Below are 9603 nucleotides of genomic sequence, written 5' to 3'. Positions count from 1 at the left end.
GAAGGATGTGGTTCCAGGCCACAGATCGCGAACCAGTTCAAGGCCTTGAGGAATGTGTGAAGGCTTTATTGTGTTTGCACATGTCTTTGCTCCAAATGCTGCTTGCTGGTCTCAGTAAATTAAGTGAAGATGGATTACAAGCAATCTCCCACTTACTCCAAGAGTTCAGTGCACACCATCCCATAAATAAGAAGCTAAATATGAAGTTACTAGGAAAGACCACAGCTCCATGTTAGCATCTAGGATAGAGTTATTTCTCAGCTATGGTAAAAGCGCAGCCTATCCATCCCTCCATAAGAACAAAGAGAACTTCCACTGGCACCTGAAGACACCTACAAGGTCAGAGGTAGCAGCCCCAGCCTGTGGCTAACAGCTTGCAGAGCACCAAGGTCCACAATACATGCTAGCGTTGGAAAGAGACCACCTCCATCCGTCTAAGCCGGGTGAGTTCGTGAGCAGTTCATGATCATCTCCATGGCTGGGTCACAGTGACATACACAAACCATGTGAGCTTTCCATTGGCTTAGCCTATGACTGCCCAGAGAGCTAAACAATCTTTACAGCAATGACATCAGCCTTTGTCGCATCTCTGCATAGCTCTATACAAACCTGTACATGGAAGTTTCTACCCCAACCAGTCCTGCAGCCATTTGGTCCCAGACAGACACACAGAGGCTTATATTAATTATAAACTATTTAGCCTATTTCTCAGGCTTAATACTAACTAACTCTTTCAATTTAAATTAACCCATAATTCTTATCTCTACGTATTTAGTCATGTGACTTGGAACCCTTTCTCAGTAAGGCATTCTCATCTTGCTTCCTCGGTGTCTGGCTTATGACTGTGTCTCTGCCTTTCTTCTCCCAGAATTCTCCTACTCTGGTAACCCCGCTCATACGTCCTGCCTGACTACTGGCTAATCAGCATTTTTATTAAACCATGAGTGACAAATCTTTACAGTATACCATAGCCTTTCCCCCAGAGAGGCAGCGTTGTCCACTTTTGGAAACTCCTCCCACTCTTGAGAGTTTTTCTCATCTTCCCTCAGTTTCTCAACTTGGCTGTAAACTTTCTTAATCATGTTGATTTCTGCTTTGCATAGTCCCATGAGTCTGTGTCTTTAATCTTCACTGACCCGAGAGAGCAAATGCAGAGCCAGTGACTCAAGCTGAACTTCCGTGACTGTTGAGTGTCCAGTGCCTTAGGATCCCAAATCAAGCACAAATGGGCTAAGAAAGGTGGTATCACATTTAAAAGCCCTGCATCAGTGTGGCCAAATTTAGAATGCCCAGACTCACGCGCGGGTGGGATCATTTGGAGTCACTCGGGTGCCACGGCCGCAACCAATCAATAATGCATACTAAACTGGTTTTTATTCCGTCACTTCTCATGTGCCCTTCCTGGACTCTGCTTTTGGGGATTGTCTTCTGTTATCCAGCCTAAGTCCTAAACCCTCTTCTCTCCACAGTGTGTGACAGCCTCTGTGTTAGTTGATTGGGGGTTCTACAATGTGGGGCTTCATTCCAGAACGAGAGAGTTACTCAGGGGCAAGTCTGGCCTTCCTGTGGCAGCAGAGTACACAGGTTTCTACACACCCCAAGCCTCAGTCGCCCCCTCTTTCTTAATAATCTTTTCATAGCGAGTCCTTTCCAATCATAGCTAGCTGTTTTAGGTATGCAATGGAGTAAAAATGAATATTGATTAGAATGTATTCATTGCTCTCATTGCTATAGAAGAAAATGCCCGACAGAGAACAAACTGAGGGAGGGAAGGAAGGATTTATTCTTGCTTATTTTGGAGGATATTGTCGACCGTGGTAGAGAGAAGGCCTGGTGGCTCCATGCAAGCCCTCTGTCAGCAGGGGCGTGAGACACCTTGCTCACATTCCAAAGGTTCAGGAAATAGAGGGAGAGAGGAAAAGGGGGAGGAAGGGGAGAGCGGAAAAGGAGAAGAGGGTGAAGGAGGGAAGGGAGGAGGAGAAACAGAGAGAGAGTCTGAGTCTGGCCTGAAGCATTCCTGCCATACAATATTATCCTATGACTCACTTCCTCCAGGTTGGCTCCACCACCACCGAAAGAGTCTACAGTGTATTCGTTACTTTTTCTGTGGCTGTGACAGCATCCTGGCCCAGAAGCAACCTGGAGGGAAAAAGGTTTGCTTGACTCAGTTCTAGGAGGAGAGAAGTTCAAGGCAGCCTGCAGCTCCCTTTGGGCACCAGGATCCAATTAGCAAACCTCTAGACTGACCACCGTTGACCTCCTTCCTCTAGCAAAGCCCCACCTCCATGTCTCCTAACAGCAGCACCAGCTGGGAACCAAGTATTCAAATGCATACACCTGTTTAAACCCCCAACATAGAACCTCCTCAACCAACTCCCCCCGCTGGGGACCAAGTATTCAAAGAAGAGAGCGTACAGGAGATGTTTCCTATTCAAACTGTAACAAAGTATAAGATTTGCTCCAGCCCAACTTCCCTAGCCGTGCCCCAGAAAGGCTGTTATTCATAATCCTTATCTTTAAATCACGTTGATTTAAATAAGTTGCTGCATATTCATGCGTTGGTTACTGCTTTTATTCCTGTTTGATTTACATGATTTCCATTCAAAAGGGGCATCCTCCTAAAAGGCAGGAAATAAGGGTGTCTGTTTGATAAGCGGTTGCCTTTGCGCTCTCCATGTTTTGGTGCTGGTGGAGAAACGTCTTGATCCTGTGGAATATTCCTTCTGTTGTTGAGCCGGTTATGACTGAGGGCCTTACACGGGGACCCGGAGAAGAACCTTTCCAAATCATATGCATTTTTTACTCATCTAAACCAGTTTAGAACTATAGATTTTGGGGGGAAATGTCCTAAATATTAACCGATATAATTTTTTAGAGATCAGAACATCGGAGAAAGATGGATGGAAAAGAAGACATTGGGTTCACAGCCTCCCTGGCTCAAGGGGGAAGATGGAGTGTTTCATACACATGGTGACATACATGTGACCCTCACACCGCTCTTCACCCCAGTGCCCACATTACAGACATGCTGAATTTTATGAGTCTTCCTTTGGCTTGTTGGCTGTTTAAGCTAGGCAGCAGCTCTTCCATTTTCCATTGGGGGAGGGAGGATGCATGTCTGTTCTTTCTAACCAACTGCGCTTCATAGGGAGAGGGAAGCTGTGACTTAGAGAACAGTGTGTCTCTTGATCGAAGCAAAATTAATGAAAAATCAGGTTTCTCCAGGGCATCCTCATCACCTCTCCAAGTAAAGCCAGCCTTGGTAAGAGGAAAGGCTCACAGCATTTTACGACAAGAGACTTTTGTTCCCGGCGATGTGGACCATTCTGGAAGAGGCAGTGCTGGGCTGTTGGGAGTGGGGACTGTGAGCCAGGTCCAACATCTAAACAGCCCAAGGTTCACACAGGATCACAGATTGTCTGTACCAAAGAGGTGACAAAGGCATCAAAAACATGTCTTACTAATTACACCAGACACTAATTGGAGTGACTAAGGGACAATTGTCAACAATTGTTGGTGGATTTGAAAACAAGTCAGCTATATATACCTGTGTACACACACACACACACACACACACACACACACACACATATACACACATATTAATCCATAGAGGGAAGTGCTTGCTACTTAGTACTCCTTACATTTCCAAATAACAAAGGTTTGGCTAAGGGAGTAGCTCGGTTGGGAGAGTACTTGCAAGCACGCTAGTGCTATGTCCCTAGCACTGCACAGAACACCTAACGAGCCCAGTGGCAAATGCCTGTAATTCAGTTCTCAGAAGACAGAGGCAGGAGAATCAGTAGTGTGATTCCATCCTATGTTACACAGGGATTGGGGCTGTGGCTATACTGGGCCATAGAAGACACTATCTCAAAACAGAAAAACACATTTGAATTTCCTAGTGTCTACAACCAAGGCGACCTGATTCTGGGTCCAGAGATCTGTCACTTTGCTGACGTGAGGTGAGGTCTTATCTGCACTCAGAGCAGTGTCCCCAGCTGGAAAATGGCGAGGGTACTGAGCACAACCAGCAGTCATGTCTACACCACAGCAAGAGCGGTGCCGGCTTGCCTTCATTCCAGTTTATTCTTTAGATTTCGGCCCAAGTTTCCTCACTCCCTAAATCACATCCAGGGGTGCTCATCCATCATCCTCCCCTCTCTGAACGTTTGAACAACTGCTGTCCCTGGCATCCACTCCACCATTTAATCATTTGCTAGTTTGTATTGTTCCTTAACAGTTAATGCCTTTGTGTCTCATTTCCTTGTTCAAAATTGTAAGTTCTTAAGAAACTGCATCTTATCAACTAAGCCCAGAGCTGGGAAAATAACAGAAACTCAACAGTAGACATTTGAATGAAGAGATAAAAGGAACAAACGCACATAACCAAGAGATGCTTAGTCCAAGTTGTGGGGTGACTTGGCCAGTTCTGAAACATTTCCTTTGCAGTTGAATCACCCTAAGAATGACTCAGAGGACGATGTACTTTGGCAGCCATCGACAGTTAGGGAGATAGTGGCCTGCAGTACCCTTATTGCCCCGTTATGCTACCGGGGAGGGGACTGGGCTTGTATTCAATGTGCTTTTAAAAACGATATCTAAGTTATTATTTTCAGTTTGGGAAACACAAGTAACAGGCATAATGCTTTAGTCATTTGTTTCTTGCCTTTTGAAGAATGAAATAAAATTCAGTGGTGCAAGAGCTGAGACCACCTTTGCCTCAATGGCACCATAACACCCTTGAAGGCCCTCATTGCATAAATCTGACTTTTGTCACTCTTCAAAACATTAAAGAAAAAGTAACCTCAAGTTGGTTGTGGTAGCCTAGTCCTGTAGAGGTAGGAGAATCAGGAGTCCCAGCCACCCAGGGCTGCTGTGCTGTGGGACAATGGTCTTTTAATAAAACACTGATTGGCCAGTAGCTAGGCAAGAAGAATAGGCAGGGTGACCAGGCAGGAAGTAGGGGCAGGGCGACGAGAACAGAAGAATTCTGGGAAGAAGAGAGAGTCAGTCTGCAGTCGTCACCCAGACACAGAGGAAGCAAGATGAGACTGCCTCATTGATAAAGGTACCAAGCCACGTGGTTAACACAGACAAGAATTATGGGTTACTGGAAGATGTAAGAATTAGTTAATAAGAAAGCCTGAGCTACAAGGCCAACAAGTTTATAATTAATGTAGACCGCTGTGTGTTTCTTTGGGACCGAATGACTGTTGGACTAGGTGGGACAGAAACCTCAGTCAACACTACTGGAGTACATGTCTCAAAAAGCTAAACAGAAAATACGCTCTGGACCCTCTTGAGCTGACAATTGGCACAAACTGTCACCACGGCGGTGTTACTCCCATTTCCATCAGGTGTCCCCAGCTTTAGCCAACCACATTCCCTGTCCCTTAGGAATCCAAAAGTTCCTAGTGGTCTAATTCATGTGGTCAGTCTGTTTGCATGACAATTACATGGAAGTTAAATTTCAATGTCCATAGCTAGAATTTTACTGGACACGGTTACATTTATTACATCCGTCCATTTATATGTCTATAGCTGTTTCCCTGGTGCTGGGACAGAGCTGAGTCATCATCAAGTACCATGTAGCCTGAGGAGACTGACCTAGCTGCCTCTGGGCTCTTTACAGGAGGGTGACACCCACTCTACTCTGTTCGTTTCCTTTCAAGAAGATAATCCAATTTACCTGCCCTTGTTGGCCAGTTCCAAGCATTTTCTTACCTTTAAATCCAAATTCAGCAAGGCTTCAGTTCATAAATTCACATTGTGTTTTCCCTTTTTTAATTTCAACAAAGTTACCTCCAAATAGGCCAGCTGGAGTGTAGGACTTGTAGTCAATGTTTAAGCCTGCCTCGGGGGTTCTGGTATTTTTACCTTGTATGAGGTATTTTTCTGTTATATCAGAATTGGTGTCCATTACATGAAGAATTTGGTAGAAGTAATTATATGAAATTACATTGCAAAGGACGTCATTTGACCTTTTTCCTATAGTCTCATGTAACTGGGAAAGCCATATTGTGCCATATTGTAGAGAACTCTCTAAGAAGCCCCTATGTTCAGCCACCTCCTGTTTAAGCCACTCAGATAAGTTTGGAAGTACAGCCTCCAGCTGTAATCAAGAATCCATGGAGCACGGGAGATGGTACTATTGGTGATCGTTGTACTTCCACGAAGACCTGAGTTCAAACTCCAGAGCCCACATAAAACAAAGCAACAGATAACGATGAGATGAGTAGCACCCAGAAATCACTGTTCCCTGGGGAGGCAGGGACAGGAGGGTCCTCAGGGCTGTGAACCAATGAGCTCCAGGTTCAGTGAGACACTGTTCTGGTGTTATATTTGTTGTTGTGATAAAAAAAAAAATACCCTGACAAAAAGAAGTGGAAGGGAGGGAGAACGTGCTTGACTTGAAATTCCAAGTTATAGCACATCGGTGCAGGGAAGTGAAGGCAGGAGCTTGCAGGGGATAGTCACACGTATAGGCAAGAGCGGAGAGCAATGGCTGCACACACCTGCCTAGAGCTCAGCCTTCTTCACTCTCACAGTCCAGGCCCCCATGCCTGGGGCATGGTGCCATCCATACTGGGTGTTAATAGGGTACCTAACGTAATCAAGGCAATCTCCCACAGGTCAATCTGCTGTCCTTTCCCGAGACCCTCTTCTTGGGTGACCAAAGTTGGGTCAAACTGACCACAGGAACCGCCTGAGAGATCCTCTCTCAAAAACTGAGGCAGAGAGCCTTGAGGAAGACATCAAACTCTAGCTTTCATATGCATGAGCATATATGTGCACATACCCTTTATACATCTGTTCATATGTGTGCACACATGCACACACGCACACACCCAGAAGAAAAGAAAAAAAATTACAGAGTGACTCAGCCAATAGCTTGCTTTGTCCTTAGAAAAACCCAGGGCCATTCCCTTCAGGCCGAGAGTGAAGGCGTAAGTCACAAAAAATCCCACACCAGTTTGGAATTATGATTAATAGAATTGTTATTTATTTAAAGGAAAAAATCTTACAGATCACCGTCCCAGACAACTGCCCTCTGCACAATCAGGAAGGGAGCCTAGTTGCCAGAAGACAGAGAGTGAGCGGGGGCAGTTGCTGCTTTTTTTAGAGAGAGACCACGCCCCAATGGGCTGGTATCTCAGCAGCTATTGGCTGAAGGAGCGGAAGGAGCTCCTGCAACACGAGAGACTCCTGGATCCCTGACTACCAGGAAATATATTTGACAATAAATATTGTCCATTGTAAGTGGCCGATTCTGTGATCATGTGTTCTGTAAGCAAGAGATAAGCAACACAGAACGCCAAAACCGTTACCATGTCCAACATGGCGCATTAACAATCAGATAACCCTTAAAGTCACAGCTAGTACCCAGTCCAGCTACACCTTTTCCCATACACACAAACGTCTGATAAATCAGGCAGGCACTCCAAGAGATTAACAACAGCATAATAAAACAGAATGTTCTAGAATCTACTGCAATAAAACCTACATATCTCTTATTCTCTATATTTTTCCGTTCACTGTTTTAGGATGGTGTTTTACTGTGGGCAACTGAAACCAAAAGAAAAGAGAAACTGGGTAAAGGCAGACTGGTGTGTGCTATTTCTCACGGATACTAGAGCGTTTCTAGTCTCAGGGGGGTTTCTTTTTCTCCTTTCCAGCTTTGCATCATCTGCGGAATTTGACGTTTAAAACTTTTTTTGTTTCTCCACTTTTAACTTTTGCTTGTCTCTTCAGCTGGAATCCAGGTTTTCCGTGGGGCTTTATTGCTTAATGCAGACTCCTCCTCGGTTCTCTGAGAAATCTGCTCTCGGGTGACTTCAGCCTCACGTGACCATTGATGTCACAACCTCTTGATGTTTTAAATAGGAAGATAAGGCACCAGATTTCCCAGCTGTGCTTTGAAAAACATCCTAATACCATTGTCTCCTTTTTAGCCTCTTACTTGAGGAAAGTGAAGAATGGACAAGAACGAAGAAGAATAGAGAAGCAGAGGTAACATTTAGAAATGGGACAATCTGCGTGCCCTGTCTACACACAACTGGACTAAAGCCTCAGGGGACATAGTATATTCTCAAGGTTATTCGGGGACCTAAGGGGTCATTTGATGCCATGAAATGTCATTAAAGAAGAAAGGTAAAATGGTCATTGAAGTAAACTCAGTTTTGGGGAGGACAGGTGAGGCTTGTTTGAAAGCGATACCATGCCTTAGAGCAGGAACAAGTCTCAGGTCCATTGAGAGGCCAGAGACTGGGCAATGGCTGAGTCATGGACGTCAGTATTTCACCTCCAATGTAACTTTTGGGGAGGATGTAATGAAGGGGTTAAACTTTCCCACTTTTAACAACTGAACTTAGGTTTCAGTTCTCTGAGCAAGGCAAGCAGGTGCCTCTCCCAACAAAGGGCCATTTATCAACAAATTATATTCAGGGACAAGAGAGAACAGGGACAGGGCCTGGGTGAGCCCCACAATGTCTCAAGGACAGTTCTTGCAACACCCTTGAAACTTACCCAAGTATGTCCAAAGATAAAGCCTCCGCCAGTTAAAAGTGTACTAATGTAACAGCTGCTTGCTTAGCCAATTACATTTGAGATGACCTCATCGTCCTGGGAATCCCCCAGCTATGCTTAGAGCCTGCACGCTCCTCTCAGGGTTGGCGTCATCCAGGTGAGCAACATTGCCTATGCTGGTAAATTGCCGCTCTTTGCTCTTCCATACTATTTGAGTCTGGGGTCTTCCTTCGGTGTTTTCTCAAAATCCTATAGTAAAGGCCGGATGAAACAGCAGCTAGGGGCCTAAAGGTACAGCTTCCTTTGAAGACACGGGAAACCTCTACTGTGAATTTGTCATGTGATTGACTTCATGGGTCTCCATTTCTTCTGGCGGTGCAGAGACACAGGCAATAAGGCCTGTGTCATGAGGGAAACTTCATAAGAGAATGACCCAAGGACCAGCTAAATGTGAAGATAAATGTAGAAGGAGAAGCGGGCCGCTTCCTGCCACCCGGCTCCCAGCTGCCTGGCTAGCTTATACCTTGAAATAACAACACACAAATTGCATTCTTTTAAACACTGCCTGGCCCATTAGCTCTAGCCTCTTATTGGCTAACTCTCACATCTTGATTAAGCCATTTCTAATGAGTGTAGCACCACGAGGTGGTGTCTTACTGGGAATATTCTTAACCTGCATCCATCTCAGAGAGGAGAACTATGGTGACTGGCTCACTTCCCTTCTTCCCAGCATTCTGTTCGGTCTACTCCGCCTATCTAAATTCTGCCCTATCAGGCCAAGCAGTTTCTTTATTAATTAACCAATGAAAGCAACAGATAGACAAATGACCTTCCCACATCAGATGTACACCAGTAAAAATGTTGGCTATGGACCAAGGAGAGCCAATGAGAAGCTATAGTTATTACTGGTTTACACTCATCTGTATTTTTTATTCTTTTGTCCTAAGAATGTATAGAGCATTTATAATGTGTAATATATAAGGTTTTACTTTTTATTATAGTTCTGGGGTTGGACTTAGGGCCCTTGTACATGTCAGGCAAGTTCTGTACTATTGACCTCCTCTCCTTCCCTTC

This window comes from Microtus pennsylvanicus, chromosome 22, assembly GCF_037038515.1.
Source record: "Microtus pennsylvanicus isolate mMicPen1 chromosome 22, mMicPen1.hap1, whole genome shotgun sequence".
Taxonomy (NCBI): domain Eukaryota; kingdom Metazoa; phylum Chordata; class Mammalia; order Rodentia; family Cricetidae; genus Microtus; species Microtus pennsylvanicus.
Note: the sequence above shows the minus strand (reverse complement) of the source record.